This window comes from Petaurus breviceps, unplaced genomic scaffold, assembly GCF_028583685.1.
Source record: "Petaurus breviceps papuanus isolate PSGF00001 unplaced genomic scaffold, PetGlider_PUasm1.0 90808, whole genome shotgun sequence".
In the NCBI taxonomy this organism is placed as follows: domain Eukaryota; kingdom Metazoa; phylum Chordata; class Mammalia; order Diprotodontia; family Petauridae; genus Petaurus; species Petaurus breviceps.
In genome coordinates this window covers 8,192,532-8,214,380 of record NW_027187349.1, presented here as the reverse complement: position 1 = coordinate 8,214,380, position 21,849 = coordinate 8,192,532, and the positions used below count along the sequence as shown (strand labels likewise).

General features: G+C 34.8%; 1 long non-coding RNA gene across 3 annotated transcripts in view; it reads left to right on the top strand.

The window, feature by feature from the left end:
• The window catches only part of LOC138147908 (uncharacterized), a 37,513-nt gene that overhangs the window by 2,172 nt on the left and 13,492 nt on the right, over positions 1-21,849 (top strand). The window lies entirely within an intron of this gene.

Below are 21,849 nucleotides of genomic sequence, written 5' to 3'. Positions count from 1 at the left end.
ATCCAGCACCTTGCCCTGTAATCTGAATTCTGTCCTACATGGAATGACATTTGTCCTACAGCCTCATCCCTTATTACTCTCCCGGGATTTCCAGAAGTTACTGTGTGTTTGCCTTCAGTATCTCTTTAGACCAATTTAAAGGCTGACATCACTGCTTTTTCTTTTTTTTCCCTCTCCAACTAATGATTTTCAAAGCCATTTATTTCACTCCACATTTGACATGAAAGGAAAAGCAAGAACACTTTAAAATACCTGTTGGGCAGGTAATAAAATCTCTGAGTCATTAAATTCATACACATCTTTTCGGAAGACTTCACCAACTCTGAACAGTAACATGGGGTAAAACAATTTGACTGTCTTTAACCTGTTTTGATTGTTGACTAATAGAAAAAATGCTTCTCAGACTCCCTGATTACAATACACAGAAAGATTGTATTAAATACATATTTTTGGACACTTGGTTACCTTCCAAAATTGTGGCATCTTTGATTATTACTTTTAGCCTGGGTTTGACCAAAAAATAACGTCTAACTGTACTATGCTCCTATTGTGCTATGGCAGCTGGCTGGTTGTCCTCTCTCCTCCTCCCCCCTCTCCCCACATGCTTTGCAGCTGGGCCTTGGCAACATAAAACTCCCTCCTCTCCTAATCTCCTTGAGAACACAGCTCTCAATCTCCAACCCTCCCAGCCCCCACTACCCACCCTGTGACTCATACTAAGTCATCCCAACAGAGTCACACACCCAGACCAGTCTTAAAGAATGCAGTAACAACCAATTACTTTGTTCCAGACAGCTAAAACAGGAGAGCCCTAAACTATTTATTAGTTAGACAGCTATAGATACATTGAGTGGATGCAAAATCCAGTCTTGGAAACAGTGTTCATGGATTTCCTTACTCCATCTGAATAACCTTCTTTTCCTTCAGGTCTCAGCTTATGTACCCTACATCTAACCAAAAATAATGTGTGTGTGTGTGTATTTCTTCTGTGTTGTCTCTGTCTCCCTCGCCCTCCCCATCCCTCCTCTCTCCCCTCTCCCATACCCATGCTCCGTGGGAAAATTGGATTTGAACTCAGGAAAGGAAAGAAGACTTAAGGAAGAAAGTAACCATCTCCAAGTATTTGAAGTCTTATCATATAGAAGAGGTATTATAATTGTTATTCAAAGATAGAATGGCACAGTTCAGTGGTATCACAGCAGCCCTCAACACTCCTAAGTGTGGCCCAAACAAGATTAAAATGTAATTGGGAAATATGTAATATAATTAATAAAAGTATAATAAAACATGCTAATATTTGATTTTCTAAGTCAATATGCTCCCCAAGGGATCCTTATGTATCATTTAGTTGCCCCCACTGCTATTTGAGTTTGACACCACCAACATAGCAAATGGAGAGTTTGGCTAGAACTCAGGAGGACTTAGGTTCCATTTCTTCCCTCACACATAGTAACTATGTGGCCCTGGACAAGATGTTTAACTTTACTGCTCTGGGCCCCACCCTATGACTATAATTTACAGAGTAGGTATTGACCTCCACTGATGAAGGGACTTGTCCTCACTGGGAAGGTCCCTATAGCAATAAAACCACAGGTCCAGTCCCCTATTTCTATTCTTGACCTCAGTTGGAAGAACTAGGAGCCTTATGTAGAAGTTTTTAAGAAGCAGATTCAGGCTGAAAGTAAGGGGGAGAAATTGCAATATTTTTTTTTTGCTTTTTGGAGGGGAGAAGGCAGGACAATTGGGTTTAAGTGACTTGCACAAGGTCACATGGCTAGTAAGTGTTAAGTGTCTGAGGTCAGATTTGAACTCAGGTCCTCTTGACTCCAGGGTCCATGCTCTATTCATTGTGTCACCGAACTGCCCAGGGAAATTGTAATAATTAAAGCCATTCCAAACAAACCTCCATATCATGCATTACCTTTCACTAAAGATCATCAAAGCAAAGGTCAGATGGTCCATGCAATATATCTATTATTATTATTTCTTATTAATAATAGTAATAATAAGTAATAACCATTATAATAGCTGAAATTCCTATAGTATTTTAAGGTTTACAAAGCAATTTGTATTTGTTATCTCATTTAACTTTCATCACTGTTAGGTATGTTCTATCATTATCCTCATTTTTGGCATGGGGAAAATGAGGCTAAGAAGTCAAATGATTTCCCAGAGTTACACAACTGTTAAGGGTCTGAAGTAGGATTTTAATTCAGATCTTAGATTCCTTCTAGCCCCGAGATTTTGTGATTCTGAGATTTGCAACCAGTTCCAAGCTGTGCCATTTACTTCATGCATGTCTTTGGTTAAGCCATTTGAAATTTCACTGAATCTGTTTCCTTGTTTGTAAACTGAAGGAGCTAAATTAGATGATTTTTAAAGCTCCTTCCAACTCCAAGGCTGAGGTTCCTCAAGTTACCCTGGGGAGAGATGACATGCTTCTCCTACCAACCAGAGAGACTTCAAATCATCAGCACATTTTTTACTTTATTGTAGAGGTCTGATAGGCAAGCCTATTGAATGAGAGGTGTGGCCATCCTGGTGGGCATGGACCTTGTGGAATGTGATTATATGTGCTATGCAGGATATGGACATACATCACCCTAAGAGAATTATAGACATTTCCTAGTTCAGGGCACTTTTATGAGTGCCCATTCAAGACTCATTCCTCAGGACTTTTCCAAAATGCCCCCAAGAACCACTTTATACTGGAAGATGTCTTCTGTCAGTATTCTGCCCCTAAGGCCCCTCCATCTGATTGAAAAGTAAAGGGTTCCTCACAGAATTTCCATTTAAGGAGGGCACCAAGTGATTCTTCCAGCCACATAATATTGTTCAGGTTGGGGATTTATCGACTACTGAAAGAGAAGTTTGGGGAAGGAGGCTAAATTAGGTTTCTCTCCCACCACCCACCTGCCTTGGAGAAATCTTGCTCATGACTGGAACCAGTGATATACCCAAGGATCTATTTTTTTTTGGTTTTTATTAATTTGTTTACTTTTAGTTTACAAGATTCATTACCACAATTCCGTGAGTTTCAAATATTCTCTTCCTTCCCCCTCCCCCCCATGGCAGCATACAATCAAGTATAGTATCTACAAATACTTTCACATTAGGCATTAGTCAGGTTATAAAGAAGGATTGTATCAGATGGAATGAAGAATGGGAAACAGGAAACAAAACCAAATAAGAAAAAGCAAAAGGGCAGGTAGTTTGCTTCAATCTGGGTTCAAACTCAGTTCTTTCTCTGGATGTAAACATACCTCTCCATCATGAGTCTTTTGGGGTTGACTTATGACTCTGGATTGCTGAGAAGAGTCCAGTTTATCAAAGTTGGTCGTCACACATATGTTGTGTCTGTAATTGTGTACAAATTCCTCCTGGCTCTACTCTTCTCACTCAGCATCAAATCATATAAGCCTCTCCAGGTAAATGTGAAGTCCATCTGCTCCTCATTTGTTATTGTACAATAGTATTCCATAACATGCATATACCACAACTTGTTCAGCCATTCCCCAATTGATGGACACCCCCTTAATTTTCAATTCTTTGCTACCACAAAAAGAGCTGCTATAAATATTTTTGTACTTATGGGTCTTTTTCCCACTTCTATGATCTCTTTGGGATACAACCCTAGAAGTGGTATTGCTGGGTCAAAGGGTATGAAATTATTTATAGCCCTTTGGGCATAATTCCAGATTGCTTTCCAGAATGAATAGATCAGTTCAAAACTTCACCAGCAATTGTATCAGCAAAGCCATATTCACAATGCCTATGGAAATTACAGATATGCTGATATAATTATCCATTACAAAATACATCATGCTTGCCATATAGGGGAATAAGCTAGAAAATTTATTAAGCTACCAAAAGACTGAGTCCCAAAACCAGAAAGTGAAAGCCATCAGAGTAGTTATGACATTGGCACAGGTAGATAAAGTAGAAAGCACCCACATTCTCAAACCTTTAAAACAGAACAGGCTACCTCAGGCAAAGGTCCTCCTCTCCCCACTCACAGCAACCACCCAGCGTCCCGGAAGTGCCCCTGGCAGTCCTCAGCAGGAGTCCTTAGCAGAAATTCTGGCTGACTCAAAAAGGGCTTCACGCTGCCACTGCCGCTGCCTCTGCTGCTGCCGCCGCCATCACCGCCACTGCTAGCCACCGCAGGAACTCTAGTTTTGGCTTCCCCTTCCTCTTACTCCGCCCCTTCCTGCTACGTCAGCAAGTACAATGGGGTATGGAAGATCTTTAAATCCCATAACCCTTACAGCAATGCATTAGTGTTCCAATTTGTCCACATTCTCTCCAGCATTTGTCATTTTCCTGTTTTGTCATCTTAGCCAATCTGACCGGTGAGATGTGGTACCTCAGAGTTGTTTTGATTTGCATTTCTCTAATCAATAGTGATTTAGAGCATTTTTTCATATGCTTATAAATATCTTTAATTTCTTCCTCTGTAAACTGCCTGTTCATATCCTTTGACCATTTATCAATTGGGGAATGACTTGTATTCTTATAGATTTGACTCAATTCTCTGTATATTTTAGAAATGAGTCCTTTATCAGTGACATAGGTTATAAAAATTCTTTCCCAATTTTCTACTTCCCTCCTAATCCTGGTTACATTGGCTTTGTTTGTACAGAAGCTTTTCAATTTAATGTAATCAAAATTATCCATATTGCATTTTATAATGCCCTCTAATTCTTGTTTGGTCATAAAATCTTCCCCTCTCCACAAATCTGACAGGTAAACTATTCCTTGTTTTCCCAGATTGCTTAGAGTATCAGCCTTTATACCTAGATCATGCAGCCATTTAGACTTGATTTTGGTATATGCTGTTAGATAATCATCTATTCCCAGTTTCTGCCATACTATATTGCAGTTGTCCCAGCAGTTTTTGTCAAATAGTGAGTCCTTATCCCAAAAACTGGGGTCTTTGGGTTTATCAAACAGTAGATTACTATAGTCATTGACTGCTGAGTCTCATGTACCCAATCTATTACATTGATCCACTCAGCCAGTACCAAGTAGTTTTGAAGACTGCTGCTTTATAATACAGATTAAAATCTGGTATAGCTAGTCCACCATCCCTAGCATTACTTTTCATTAATTCCCTTGATATTCTGGACCTTTTGTTCTTCCAAATGAATTTTGTTACTATTTTTTCTAGCTCTGTAAGGTAGTTTTTTGGTAAACTGATTGGTATGACACTAAATATATAATTTAATTTAGGTAAAATTGTCATTTTTATTATATTAGCTCAACCCAGCCATGAGCAATTGATGTCTTTCCAATTAGTTAGATCTGAATTTATTTGTGTGAAAAGAGTTTTGTAGTTGTGTTCATATAGGTCCTGGGTTTGTTTTGGCAGGTAGACACCCAAATATTTTATAATGTCTACAGTAACTTTAAATGGGATTTCTCTTTCTAACTCTTGCTGTTGAATTTCATTAGATATATACAGGAATGCCGAGGATTTATGTGGGTTTATTTTATATCCTGCAACTTTGCCAAATTTATTTATTGTCTCAAGTAGTTTTTTGCTTCATTCTCTAGGATTCTCTAAGTATATCATCATATCATCTGCAAAGAGTGATAGCTTGGTCTCTTCTTTGCCTGATTTGCTTATTTTGATTTCTTTTTCTTCTCTAATTGCTACTGCTAACATTTCTAGTACCCGATTGAATAAGAGGGGTGATAGTAGACATCCTTGTTTCACCCCTGATCTTATTGGAAATGCTTCTAGCTTCTCCCTACTACATATAATACTTTCTGATGGCTTTAAATAGATGCTACCTATTATTTTAAGGAAGGCTCCATTTAGTCCTATTCTTTCTAGTGTTTTTAATAGGAATGGATGTTGTATTTTGTCAAAAGCCTTTTCTGCATCTATTGAGATAATCATGTGGTTTTTGCTAGTTTTGTTGTTTACATGATCAATTATACTGATGGTTTTCCTAATATTAAACCATCCTTGAATTCCTGGAATAAATCCTACCTGATCAAAGTGTATTATTCTTGTGAAAATTTGCTGAAGTCTTTTTGCTAATATTTTATTTAAAATTTTTGCGTCTATATTCATTAGGGAGATTGGTCTATAATTTTCTTTCTCTGTTTTATCTCTTCCTGATTTAGGTATCAGTACCATATTTGTGTGATAAAAAGAATTTGATAGGACTCTTTTTCACTAATTTTCCTGAAAAGTTTGTAGAGTATTGGAATCAATTGTTCTTTAAATGTTTCATAGAATTCACTAGTAAATCCATCTGGCCCTGGAGATTTTTTCCTAGGGAGTTCACTGATGACTTGTTTGGTTTCTTTTTCTGAGATGGGGTTATTTAAGTAATTTACTTCCTCTTCGGTTAATTTGGGCAACCTATATTTTTATAAATATTCATCCATTTCACTAATATCATCAAATTTATGTGCATACAACTGAGCAAAATAATTCCTAATTATTGTTTTAATTTCCTCTTCATTGGTGGTAGGTTCACCCTTTTCATTGTTGATACTTGTGATTTGGTTTTCTTCTTTCTTTTTTTTATCATATTGACTAAGGGTCTATCAATTTTATTGGGTTTTTCATAAATCCACCTCTTAGTTTGATTTATTAATTCAATAGTTTTAATTTCAATTTTATTAATCTCTCCTTTAGTATTTAATTGGGGATTTTACATTTGTTTTTTGTTCTAGTTTTTTCAATTGCATGCCCAATTCATTTATCTCTCTTTTCTCTAATTTATTTATGTATGCACTCAGGGATATAAAACTTCCCATAAGAACTGCCTTTGCTGCATCCCACAAATTTTGGTATTTTGTCTCATTATTATCATTCTCTTGAATGAAGTTACTGATTGTTTCCTGGTTCCTGGAGTTCCTGACAGGCTTTTTTTTAATTTCTGGGCTATGGAGTGGTAGTGCCAGGAGTATTTGCTGTCCTGGACAGGGGCCCTGCATTTGGTTCTTACCTTGCTCTTTCCAGTCCCAGCCCTTTAGTGATAGGCCTGGTAGTGGCCCTTGTGGTTGGTGGCATGACTTGCCCCCCTTGTAGATCAGTCCTCCTCCAGGCCTGCCTCTGCACTCAGGCCTTCCCAGCCTGCCTCTGCCAAGGATCTATTTTTCTTAAGAGAGGTCAACCTTACATTTCCCTTTTTGCTGTCCTGTATTTGATGGAAATTGTAACTATAAATTCTTGCATGTGACATGGGGACTATTTTACCTGCATCAGTGAGGGTGAAGACAAATTATGTTCTGGGGCTCCAAGAAGAAATTCTAAATAGCACAAAAAATAAGCCAAGGAGAAGCCTTTTCATAGTCCCATAAGACTGAACTTATTCCATTCCAGAGTTTGGAGTGGTAGACTACAAGTGACATTATCAAACAAAAGTAACTCCTTCTGTTCTCAAAGACAATTTGACAAAGATAATGGGATTCCTAATAGCATCATACAGCATACCAATAAAATAAATTAACAATGGGAAAACTCCAGGTGAAAATCCGGGAAAGTTCATGCTACTTGTCATTTTATTAGTGCAGTCAAAAACATTGTAAGAAGGAAATTGGTTGAATAGGTAGTCCACTGGGTCTGGAAAAGGTGTTCAAATTCAAAGAATCTCATAGTTGGAAGGGACCTCAAAAGGAAGTCAAAAACAACCAGTACCCATGCAGAAACCCACCCCACAATATCTACAAAATCAATCATGTAGGTTTTGTAACAGAACTGCAGGGATGCGAAATTAACAACCTGAGTGAGAATTCCATTTGGGGTAGCTCTGTTAGGAAAATTCAGTGTCCCACTTCTAGAATCTCTGACTCTCCTCCCAAAAAACACAGCCTCCCTTTCTATACTGGGTAGGATTTCCTAATACAATCTCCAAGCAGCTTAGCACTTTAACATATTTCTACATATTAATAATGTTCAGTACACATTTTTACATGTGTCCTGGCTATATCTTTGAGTCAATAAGGACATACCCTAAAATCAGTGAAGAGCTAATAGGCTAGGGCCTCTCAACATTTTTTGTGTTGTGAAGCTCCTTGGCAGTCTGGTGAAGCCCTTCTCAGAATAATGCTTTTTAAATAAATAAAATACGTAGGATTAGAAGGAAACCAATTTATTGAAATACAACTATAATATTTTTTAAGTTCACAGGCTCCAAGTTAAGAACTCATTTGTAGAAGTTCCTCACCCTGTCCTCCTGTACACTCTTTCTTCTGACCTCAGATCATAGATTATTGGATTTAAAGCTAGAAGCAGAAATTGGAAGCCATCTATTCTAACCCCCTTACTTTGCATCTAAAGAAACTGAGATTAAGAGAGATAAATTTGCGTTTGTCCTCTTTGTGTTCATAGAAAAATATAAGGTTTTACTGCGGAGAACCATTGGTTTGCAACTAAGTATATTAAGCCCAGTGAGGAAATTTTCTCCTTAGCTGAATCAACCAGCACTCTGGTCATTAAAGATGAAACCTGGCCCACAGAATGTATAAAACAAAGCTCCAAAAGCTTAAATAGAGAGAAGGATGGGGGTAAGTAACAATAAAATCGGCACCTTTTCTCTTATGAAACATCCCTTATAAAAATGTGCATTTCATCACCTCCAAACTACAAGAATTTTGTGGAACCATGAACCTACATAGCCAGGGAAAGTGCTTCATCTCAGGTTTATCTTAGAAGATGAGGTTAATAGGATAGTACTCTGGCTAATTTTATAAGGCAGTTAGGTAAGGGAATAGTTGTTCACATTACAAGATTACAAACTTCACGGAAGGATTCACTTCAGACAAAACTCCCCTTGTGCATCTGAACCATAATGTCATTTACAGAAAATGATTCAGGAATGTCAATTGTATAAATCAGGTTGCATTGACACTGCAATTAATATTATCTGTGGCTTTTAAAAGAGAATGAAGTAGAACATACTTTCTACTCTGCCAAATCTGTGTAGAGAATATATGCTGACAACCTTGTTTTTAAGTAATTTTCTATAGTAAAGTTAATTTATAAAACTTTTTTATTACATCTTTCTGAAGATGGTTCAAAATGGTCACTTTTATTGAAAAAGTACTGTGCATCCTGACCAAATTATGCTTTGTAGGGTAGACACAGGTTAGATTCCCTATAAGAAACTTGTGTTTTTATTGTGGATGTGAGAGAACAAAGCAATTACATAATAATACAATTGTGTGTGTGTGTTTATACACACGCACAGTTAATATAGACCTAAATTTATATATAAATAATAGATACATAAATTTTATAGGATTCAGACGATCAAGAAATTTCTTTAGGTGACAGTAGTACAAAATTTCATAAAAGAAGCTGGTAACTATTGAATCTCACAGAATAAGAAGTCAAGGATCAGCTGCAATCAGTACTAATAGAGAGAATCTCTACATCATTGACCCCATAGATCCATTGAAATAGTCAAAGAAAATTTGCTAAGAATTGGAACGATCCAAAATAGGGTGAACTGTCTTGAGAGATGATAGATACTCTTATTATCAGAAAGCTTCAAAAGGACTCTGGATGACTACTAGTTGATCACTCAAACAATGGATAGTAATAATACTAATAATAGTTAGTATTTATGTAGCAGTTATGATGTACTAGGCACTGTGCTAAGCACTTTACATATAGCATTTGATCTTTGTAACAACTCTGGGAGGTAGGTGCTATTATTATCCCATCTTATAAATAAGGAAACATTTGAGGCAAATGGATTAAGTGACTTACCCAGGGCTACAAAGCTAATATCTGAAGCTGAATTTGAACTCTGGTATTCTTGGCACAAGCCCAGGGACTCTATCCATTAATGACTGTGTTGTGCTAGTTTCTGGGGATACAAAGACAAAAATGAAACACATGCAGGTAGTTTTAAGGAATTTTTATCCTATTAAGGGGGATAATATGTAATATATACAGAATAATTTTTTAAATATAAGGCAGTCGGGTGATATAGTGGATAAAGCACTGACTCTGGAGGCAGGAGGGCTGGACTTCAAATTCATCCTCAGACATTAACTAGCTATATGACCCTGAACAAATTACAACCATAATCTCTCTCTCTCTCTCTCTCTCTCTCTCTCTCTCTCTCTCTCTCTCTCTCTCTCTCTCTCTCTCTCTCTCTCTCCCTTTCTGTCTTCTCCCTGTCTTTTTCTCTCCCTGCCTTTCTCTCAACATATATATAGGTACATGTATATGTACCTATGTGTATGTATATATGTGTATATAGCAATTAAAAATAAGGTAAAGGAGGGCACTTGCATTTGGTGGGGGTAAAGAAAGGATTCAGGTAGAAAGTGGTGCTTGAGCTGTGTCTTGAGAAAAGTTAGAGATTTTGTGAGGCATATATGAGAGGAAAGTCCATGGAAGATGGTCATTACAAAAGCACAGCACTGGGATATGAAATTATATATGTAAGAACTGAGAAATGTCCAGTTGGACTGGATTGTAGAATGAGGGAAGGGGAGAGGGGATAAAATATAATGAGACTGGAAAGATAGGTTTGAGCCAAGTTTTGAAGGGCTCTGAAAGCAAAAGAAAGGAGTTTTTATTTTATCCAGGGGTCAATAGGGATAATGTGGTCAGATCTATGCTTAAGGGAAATGACTTTGGCAGCTGTTTGGAAGATGCGCAGGAGGGAGAAGAGACTTGAAATAGAGGGAGGGAAGTGATGCAATAGGGAAACTGCTATAATAATCTAGATGAAAAGTAACAGTGACCTGAGCTAAGTCTGTCTGTGTCAGTAAAGAAGAGTAGACACATGTAAAACATGTTGAGGAGATAGAAATGGCAAGATTCAGCATTCAGATGGTTGTATATGTGACATGAAGTTGAGTGGTGGGCCAAGTATGACACTGAGGTTATGAACTTGGGAGACTATAAGAATGATAATACACTTGACTAAAATAGGAAAGTTTAGGAGAGACGAGGCTTGGGGAAAAAATATAAGTTAAATTTGAGATGTCTCTCATAATCTCAGTTTGAAATGTCTAATAGGCAGTTGGTGACATGGGACTGGAACTCAGAAGAGAGACCTGGTCTGAATATATAGAACTGTGAATGATCTGATATGATAACACAACACAACACAACATAACATAACAACATCCATGAAGCTGATAATGTCACTGAGAAAAATAAAGTGTATAAAGTAAAGTGGGTAGAAAGTGGAAGACTCTACAGTTAGGATTTCATTTCACCAACAATCTGGCCTTGATCTATCATCTTAGATGTTTTTCCCTCAAAATACTAAACTTCTTATGCCATTTGTTCCCATCAAATCAGATTACTTTCCATTCCCCAAAAACATATCACATTTTTCTGATCTATGCCTTTGGTAATCCCATTCCTTCTACATATAATGACACCTCCACCCTAATTTCTACCTATTGGAATCCTATTCATCCTTTAAAGTACTAGCTCAAATATACTTCCATGATGACTTCACTGATCTATCCAGTCAAACATGATCACTGTCTCCTCTGAACTCCCAAAAGTACTTTGTTCCTATTTTCTTATGTCAGTTCCTATATTCTACTTTGAAATATCAATATTGATTTGCATTTCATGTGCATAAATGCAATATAGTGGAAGGGCACATGACATACAAAGGAAAATGATACAACAACAAAACAGCATGTGATTAAGTGCTGCTGAACTCAATGAATACAGATGATAAAAGCCTTTTGCTTTGGAACAAGCCAAACACTTTTCCAAGCAGAGGTCACCACACATCTGCCATCTCCCTTACCCATATTAAAATCTGGTTAGGTACAAAGATAGAAGTGGTGACTGATCCTTGTTGCTATTATTGTGCACTTGCTGAAGGAAGAGACCCATGATTAAAGAACAAATTAATGCCCACGTAAAGTTTTATTCTAGCAAAAACCTAATTTAGAGATCTGCTCCACTCAGGAGCTTAATCAACATATTCTTTAAGTGAAGAAGTGAATCAGCAGGGGAATGAAGAGAAAGGCAAATTGGGTCCTTGATCCCCCTTATATTGGATAGTTCCCCATTAAATGACTTAAGGGAGAGACTAGGTCTTTAAATTCACTGTTGAACTTCTATAAATAAAATATTAATGAAGTTCATAATGCAAGTTTCTTCTGCAAAACTTTTGTAATTACTTTCAATCTTTGACAGTATTGAGTTCTTGAATTGAAAACTAGATGAAATCATTCTAGACTAAATTACCAATATTAAGTCTAATACTTTGTATAGTTAATTATACATTCACTTATTTTAATCACTATTTTATTTACTGACATAAAAATGATTTGGAACAAGATTTCTTAAATATCTTTTGATTTTAAATATCCCATTGTGTGTGATTGTTGAAAGCATTTTTTTTACATTTTCTATCAGGTTATCACACATTAGCAAAAATTTAAATAGAAAATCTTTTTATTTCAAAATATCAGAGTTAATTAATGGCATTTAAGTAAACCACTAAAATACTTAACATATGAATAATTAATTATACAAATAATAAAAAAATGGTCTTTGACAAAATAAAACACTCATTTTAGATTAAAATGTTGGTTTCAGAGTTTAATTAATATGATCAAAACTATATATCTAAAGTTAATAGTTATATTATTATTTTATTATTATTGTTCTATATTATATTTATTATTAATATTTATTGATGATATGTCTCTTCAATGGCAAGACACTAGAAACTTTCCAGGAAAATCCAGGGGAAAAGCAAAGATGCAATTATTTCCCATTATTATTTTACCTAATACTAGAAATGCTGGTTAAAGAAATGAAAAAATAAACCTCAGCAAATAGAAGGCAAAATTACCCCTATCCAAAGACTATATGAATTTTACTCAGAAGGGTACCAGGAATCAGTAAAGAAACTGAGATGACTAATTGCAGAACATAAAATACCTTATCAAATATTATAAATATTTCTATATAGTGCTAATAAAACCCAGGAAGAAGAGACAGAAAGAGAAATTTCATTCAAAATAACTACTAAATGCATAAAACATAAAACAGCAAAGCTACCAAGATACATACAAGAACTACATAAATACATCTACAAAATACCTTTAAAAAGGGAGTTATTTCTTGCTCATAGTTATGCTAACATAACTAAAATGATATGATTGACATAAACTAATTTATAGATTAGTACTATTCTAAAAATACTACCAAGGGATTAATTTGTGGAACTAAAAAGCAAAAATCATTTGATTAAAAATATTCCATGAATTTCAAGAGAAGTAATTAAAATAAAAACATAAAGGAAGAGTACTTAGCTTTATCAGATATCAAATTAAATCATAAAATAGTAATCAATATAAATATTTAGTATTGTTCAAAACTTGAAATATAGATTAGTGAAAGAGATTAAGTAATACCTAGATGTCTGCAAACAAAAACAACAGCTTAGCATTCAATAAACCCCAAAACAAAAACTACTTGCGGAAGTTTAAGAACCGCAAGGAAGATCAATTTGATAGAAAATAGGTTTAGTTGAGCATCTTATACTATATTCCACAATAATCTCCAAACAAAAAGGTGACCCTATTACCAAAGTTCCTCTTCAAATACTCTAATGGATCCATGATCTCATCAATTTTGAAGTTAACACCACAGATAACAAACCTCCATGCATCCCCATCCTTTATAACACTTATCCCTGTCTTCCTGTGGAAGACCCCAAGTTACCACCCAATGTACTTAGGAATTTTCTTGCTTTCACCTAACACAGTTAGACTACCAAAGGGGCATGCTGACTGTCCACCTGCTATCCCTTGCCTTTAGCATGTGATCAATTCATATTATCTTCCTATCCTACAATTTCTTGATTTAAAAAAAAAAAATTTGTTCTTTTCAAAAGCTCCCCAATGGATATATGTTGTACTTTATGCATACCCACCATTCCTCTCCTTCTTTGTGAAATTCACTTTTGATTCTTCAGAATCTGTCATATTCCATGTTTTGCCGTGATGTACCAATCCTAGGAGAATGTTTAAAATATTAATCTTTGCTTTCTTGGAAAACTTGGGGTTATTAAAAAATTTTAGAATTTCCTGATGACAATCCAACTGGCTATTCTCCTCTTGTCCTAAGTTGGATCCAACTCACTGCATATCTCTACTGTCCACAAGATCTGTAGATTTCCCATTTAAATGAATGTAATAATTTGGACAATAGACATCCACTTGGTTTTACTTGTGATGGTGGTTAAGCCAAACTCTTTAGATGAATAATATATGTCTTTCAGGAGTCTATACTGTCTCTTGAGGCTTAATGTAGTCAACACAATATCTTCCACATACAGGGGAGTATTGAAAACCTTACCATTCCTAGGGAATCTCTCTTAAATTTGGACTCTATGCTTGATCTTCTCCAATACAGTGGTAAACACCTTGGGCAAGCATACATCTTATTTTATGCACTGATATTAATGAGCAAATGTTCATTGAACATACTTATTTCTGTACTTTCAAGGACTCTTAAATTATATTGAGAGATATATTATTGAGGAACAGCTTTAAGGTAATGTTTTGAGTTACACAATGAAATAATTTTTCATAATCAAGAAACAATAAGCACAGTGTGATCTTGCATGCTTCCTTTCAGTCAATTGGTTCATTGTAGATTAGTATTTGCTCTATCCATACTTTCATTGAAAATGTCTTTGATTTGCGTACAGATGATACAAAGATTTTTATTAAATCAAAAACTAGACAAATAGATCAGTAGTTAGTGATATTCTCTTGCTTGTCTTTTGTGGTTAAAAAATACATATTGAAATTTTTTTTCTATAACTTCAGTATCTTCTCCTCTTTCAGATATCTTCTAATATTGATCCCTCACCACCCTCACAATTGTGTCATTCCAGCATAGATCATCTCTATTTACTGCCACCATTTTTCCTGTTTTCTTGTCACTATTCTCTTTATGTTGCCATTTATACATATCCTATGAGCATATCAAGAATGTAAGTATAGTGGTTCTGCTGTCCTTGATAGAAGAAACAGTTTGTTATTACTTTGTACAAATGTTCCTCATTTTTTCCTGTGTTTTAAAAAAAAAATTGTTCTCCTTTCACTTTCATACTTGAATACCCTTGGCATAACTTTACTTAGCTGGATATCTTACCAAACTCTTTCTTTAAAAATGCTTCTTTTCTGTCACTGTGAACATGACAAGCCAGAAAACATGAACATTTCCCTATACTAGGAACAGAAAAAAAAAAGAATTGCATATGAAACCATGAATCTTCCACTATGTATAGCTTGGATTTTTTTGCATATTTAACGTGGTATTTCCAACATTGCTCTGCTTTTTAGTATTCTCTTCTGTATATCCTTCTTCCCTCATTGGTTTATTTTTCAATGATTCATTGATGCTATTTCTTTTCTTTTCTTTTTTTTAGTTTCGCTACCATAAATCACCCACATACATCCCCAACTCTGCAACCCACCTACCCCTATAAAAGTCTTCACTTGAAAGAAATCCACACATTGGTCATGTCTGGAAATGCATGCCTTGTTCTGCATCTCTAGTCAATCATTTCTCTGGCAAGAAGTGTAAAGCATGATTCATTAGTCTCCTGGAGTCCTGATTGGTCATTATTTTGATCATAGTTCTGAAATCTTTCAAAAATTTTTTTCCTTTGTACTGTTTTAGTCACTGTATAAATCATGCTGCTGGTTTGGCTCACTTTGCACCATATTAGTTCATATTAGTCTTCCCAGGTTACTCTGAATCTATTTTGTTTGTGATTTCTCATAGAGCAATAATATTTCATTATATTTCACTTATATTTTTTCAGTTATTCCCCAATTAATATTTCCATGTCTTCACAATAAAAATATACTACTATAAATGATAACAAACATTTGGGATCTCTATTATTTAATCTCCATGGGTCCTAATAGTTACTGCATTAAAGGGTATGCACATTGTAGTACCTATTTATTTGAAGCAATTAATTCCAAATTATCTTCCAGAATGTTTGGATAAAAGCACAGTTCTACCAACAATGCATTAGTGTATGCTGTCTTCCCCACAACCCCTTTAACTGCTGTCATTTTACATTTTGTTTCACCTTTTGGAATGTTGTAAATTTGAAGTGAGACCTCAGGTTGGTTTACTGTTTTGTTGTTGTTGTTCTAATTTATTATTTATTTATTTTTGACATCCTTTTCTTTTTTACATTTTGAGTTTCAAATTCCCTCCCTCCCACTCCTTTTACAACCACCAAGAAGGCAAGAAAGGTGCTATCAATTATATATGTGAAAACCTGCAAAACATGTCTTATATTAGCCATGTTGCCACCAAAAAAAAAAAATCTAGAAAAATAAAGTGAAAAAAAATATGCTTCAGTCTGCACTCTGACTCTATCAGTTCTCTCTTTGGAGATAGATTGTATTTTTCATCATAAATTCTTAGGAATAGTCTTAATGACTACATTCATTAAAATAGTTAAGTTATTCTCAGTTGAACATAGTACAATATTGCTGGTACTATGTACAATGTGCTTCTGATTCTGTTCCCTTCACTTTGCATCAGTTCATATAAGTCTTCCCAGGTTTTTCCTGAAGGCATCATGCTTGTAGCAATGGTAGATTTCTTACAGCACAATAGTATTTCATCATAATTATATACCACAACTAGCTCAGCCATTCCCAAGTTGATGGATATCTCCTCAATTTCCAATTCTTTGTTAACTAGTTTTTCAGTTGATTCTCTATTATTCTCTAACTATATCATCATATCATCTGGAAAGAGTAATCATTTTGTTTCCTCATTGCCTATTCTAATCCCTTCATTTTTTTCTTGTCTTATTGATATATCTAGTATTTTTGTACAATACTGAATAATAGTGGTGATAATGGACATCTTGCTTCAATCCTGATCTTACTGGGAAGGTTTCTGTTTTATTCATATTACAATTCCTTGCTCTTGGTTTGGATATGATAATACTTATCACTTTAAGGAAAGCTCCATTTATTCCTATGCTTGCTGATATTTTTAATAGAAATTAGAGTTATATTTTGTCAAAATCTTTTTTTCTGTATATATTGAGAAAATAATATATGATTTTTGATATTTTGTTGTTGATATGGTCAATTTTCATTATAGTTTTCCTACTCTTGAACCAGCCTTGCATTCCTGGTATAAATCGCTACCAGTGATCTTTACCATATATCATTGTAATCTCCTTGCTAGTATTTTATTTAATTTTTTGTATTAGTATCCATTAGGGAAATTGGTCTCTAGATTAATTTTTCTGTTTTGTTCTTCCTGGATTCAATATCATAACAATATTTGCATAATAAAAGGAATTTGGTAGTGCTCCTTTGCCTATTTTTCCAACTTAGGGTTGTTCTAATTTGCATTTTTCCTATCGTGGGTGATTTGGAGAATTTTTTCATATGGCTATAAATCTGTCTTTATTTTTTCTGAGAACTACTTGTTCATATCCTGTGGTTATTCATCAATTGTGGAAATAGTTCTTATTTTCATATTTGTATCAAATGCTTAGATAGACTAAATATCCAACCTTTATCAGAGAAATTTATCACAAATACTTGCCAATTAATTGTCCCCTAACTTCTTTAATTTTGTGCAAAAAACTTTTCAATTTTATTTAATCAAAATTGTCCATTTTAACTTGTATAATCTTCTCTATCCCCTTCTTGATCAAGAAATTAAAGATTACAAATTCTTAATTATAAGAAAAATCTAAATTGAAACAACACTTAGATGTCATCTCACACTCTTAAAACTGGCAAAAATAATGAAATATGTCAATGTTATAGAGTTTGAGGGAAGATGGTCATACTAATATACTACTTAGGGAGTTAAGAATTGATCCCAGTAGTTATGGAAAATAATTAAGGTATTTTAATGAAAAGTTACTAAGTTCCTCATACCCTTTTAATCCAGAAATCTTAGCTTTTGACTTTATAATTCATGGAATTCAATGCAAAATTTACCATGTATAACAAAATATTAGTAGCAACACTATTCACATTAACAAAAAGTTGGAAACAGATTTGTGCTCATTGGTTTATGAACAAGTAATACATGATTGTAACAGAATATTATGTTTTCAGAAATTATTAATATAGAGAATTCAGAAAAATATGGAGAAACTTCTATGAATTGATGCAAAATGGGAAAAGTAGAGAAAAATCAATATACCTGAAGTATTGTAAATGAAGAAAATACTAAAAGATGAAATGCTTATCTGCAATGGTCAATGTTCATTCTAGATTGTTGATATTAAAATGCACTTCCCCATCTTTGTTAAGAAATGGTAAACTGTCAGAGTTGAAAGTTGAATATACTATTAGCCATAACTGTTACATTGGATGTTTTTACTTTATGTTTTTTTAAGGAAAGGTATTATTGGAGACATTTTGGGAGGAAGAAATTATTGAATTAAAATAAAATCTATCAACAAAATGAAAATCTATGTAAATTACACCTATAGTTTTCCTTAGTTTACCAGGCTGCTAATCCCATCCAAAAAGTAAATAATATTTGTCCCACATGAAATGGTCTTAATGAAATCATGCTGGTTCATTGTGCCCAGTGAAACCAATTAGCTTATCTAGATTGTCACTAACAAGCCCATCCTAGAATTTTTTTCAGAAATTGAAGTTCAGGGGTGGCTAGGTGGCACACTGACCCTGGAGTCGGGAGGACCTAAGTTCAAATCTGACCTCAGATACTTAACACAAAAACTAGCCATGTGACCTTGGGCAAGTCACTTAACCCCAATTGCCCTCCAAAAAGCAAAAATAAAAAATTGAAATTCATTGGCACATAGTTTACAAACTCTGTTCTCTCCCCTTTTATCTTTTCTTTTATTAAACAGAATAAAGTTTGCCCTTCTCAAATTCTTTGATTCCTCTCTAGTTTTCCACTGATGATCTTTTAAAACTCACAGGGATCCTATCTGCTAGTTATTGGAGCACCCTAAAGTGAAAATAAAAGAACAACCATAACTCAGGCCCTTAGCACCTCTTGCCTCATTTATTGGAATAGCATCCTAACTGGTACGTCTGAATCCAATTCTACCCTCTCCAAACGACAAAACTATCAAATTGATATTGCTAAAGTAAAAGTCTGTCCTGGTCACTCCCCTATTCAAAGAGCTCTAATGGCCCTCCATTGCTCTTAGAAGTAAATATAACTGCCATGGTGTGGAATTCAAGGTCCTCCAAAATCTAGTTTCATCCTATTTTTTTTTTTCAGGTTAATTTATCATTACTCTCCCTCACAAATGCTATACTTTGACCACACTGGCCTTTCATGTCCCCATACATAACACTGCATTTTCTGTCTCCTTTAAATATGTCACTTCCTATACCTAAAATTCTGACACTCCTCTCCTTACCTCCACTGTGGCACTCTTACCTCCATTAGGACTCAGCTAAAGAGGTCTTTGCTCCCTATACCCTTCCTTGAAAAAAAAATATTTTGCATTGTAAATACAGTAATTTTGCATTTTATTGTAAAATGTTATGTTATAAAATTAAATGTAAAATCATTTGTATCCAAAAATGTGTTTGGATACAGCCTGTAGGTTTCTTAGTACAGAGGCTCTCAATTTTTCTCATGGATCTTTTTGGCAGTCTGGTAAAACCTATGAACCCATTCTCAGAATTATGTTTTAAAATGCATAAAATAGAATTCATAGGATTACCAAAGAAACCAGTTATATTGCAATACAAGCCTCAGGTTCAGAAGTCCTGTCCTAATGAAATATAAGTTCCTTGAGGGCAGCCGCTATCACTTTTGCATTTATTTCACTTACACTTAACATTGTGACTAGTTCATAACAGTCGCTTAATAAAATATTTCATTAATTGATTCATGCAGTTCATCTGGATCTGGTGACAAACTCATCAAGAACAGCTAGGTACTTTCTTACTATCAGCCTGCTTTAAGTGTATATCAGCTACCTATTAGCCACCTTTTCTGCTCTTTCCAGTCTTTAGCAAAGATACTAAATACTAAAATACTAATGTACTAGGTACTAAAATAAGAATTGTGTATATTTTCCTTCTACTTGTTAGTTAGCATTGTCTTATCAAGCCTAAGCAGGAGTTCTATCCCTTCTTTGATCCTCTTCTTTCCCCAATAAAACTTTATTTAAGATCATTTTGTTGTCCTTGGATTTTTATCTCCACCCTCAGTTCATCCTGAAATTTAACACGGAAGACACTATCTACACAGGGCATTGATATACTATTCACCTGTAATCATCTGGTCTTGCTTCTATCTTCAATCTATAATAATTTGATTGATGATCTTCCTGTGAACCTATTTTAGTCCCTTTCAACAAATCCCTCTTTTCCTTCCATAACAACAGTGGGAATCACTGCAGATTTGATCAGCCAGAATTTAGTTCTTTCTTCTCTATTCTCCTTGATGACAGAGGATGAGCTCTTGCCTATTTTTCCAATTCAGGACATACTTTTTTTTGGTCACCACCTTCTTTTTCCTTAATTCTCACTCAGACTTTAACCAGTCACACTCTCTTACAGCAAATAGCTTATTTGTAGTCTAAGGACAATATAACGGCACTCAGATCTAAACAGCCTATTTCATTGTTGTTTTGACATATTTATAAAAATTAAAAAGTTATTAATGTAATCTCAACAGCTCAAAACCCCAGTCAAGAAAATTACTAACATTTATACCTAAGTTTGTAACTCTGCCCTACTTTAAGTTTTTATATATCACCAGATAACATTTGGCCTTCCCTTCAAAGCTTTAGATGCAGCAAGGCCCTGGGAACCACTGAATACATCATGAATTTTCCCAAAAGGAATACAACCCAATTGTTGTTGTAATCATTCCCCTAATGATTACACTGAATATAATGTAATCATTGAGTTCAATGTAATACATTGAATGAATGTAATCATTCCCCTAATCAATTCATGATTCAGTTTTTTGTCTATTGACTATGCCTATCCAAGATATGTACACTGATGGACTAATTAATGGATTGCCCATATAATTGCATGATATAATATGGACAATATACATTTTCAATTTATTTTTCTTTCTCTTTGTTGATGAAGATGATGATCCCTTTTGAATAACCATAGTTTTCTTTGATGGGGCCCTGTTATAATCTGAGAGCTTGCCACAATAAGCACCAGTCTTCTACAAGTAGAAACATCTAAAGAATGTTGCCAATGAAAGGAAATGTATCTTATTTGATTCTATGTAGATCATTTCCCCATGATTCTAATGAATACTTAAGTTACGGTAGTACATATCTCTTTGTCTATACCTGCCTTAATTTAGATACTGAAAGAATTGTTGGACATAATTTTGGAATGTATAGAAGACCGTTTTGGGAAGAAGAGTCTTTAATTTGTCTAAAATGTTTTTATGAAATCAAACAACAAAATCAAAGACTTGTCTTAGATTTTCTATACATTTATATACCACAGCTATTTGACTAGGGAGATTATCTTTATTTTACTCTTTTTCATCAACAATACTCTGGACTATGATACCATAGACTCATAACGTGATACAGAAGTAGCATGAAGTAAAAATGTGACTGTCTCATTTATTAAAGATAGTTCTCTTTTTTTAGGTCCTCCCTTTTTTAAAGAAAACTTAAAAATCAACTCTTGAGTGACTTTTAGATTGTGTTGACTTGAGCACTGATTTGTTCTTGTGTTTCTCTGTCTTGCTGTCTCTCTCTCTGTCTCTCTCTCTCTGTCTCTCTCTCTGTCTCTCTGTCTCTGTCTGTCTCTGTCTGTCTCTGTCTCTGTATCTGTCTCTGTCTCTGTCTCTGTCTCTCTCTCTCTGTCTCTGTCTCTCTCTCTGTCTCT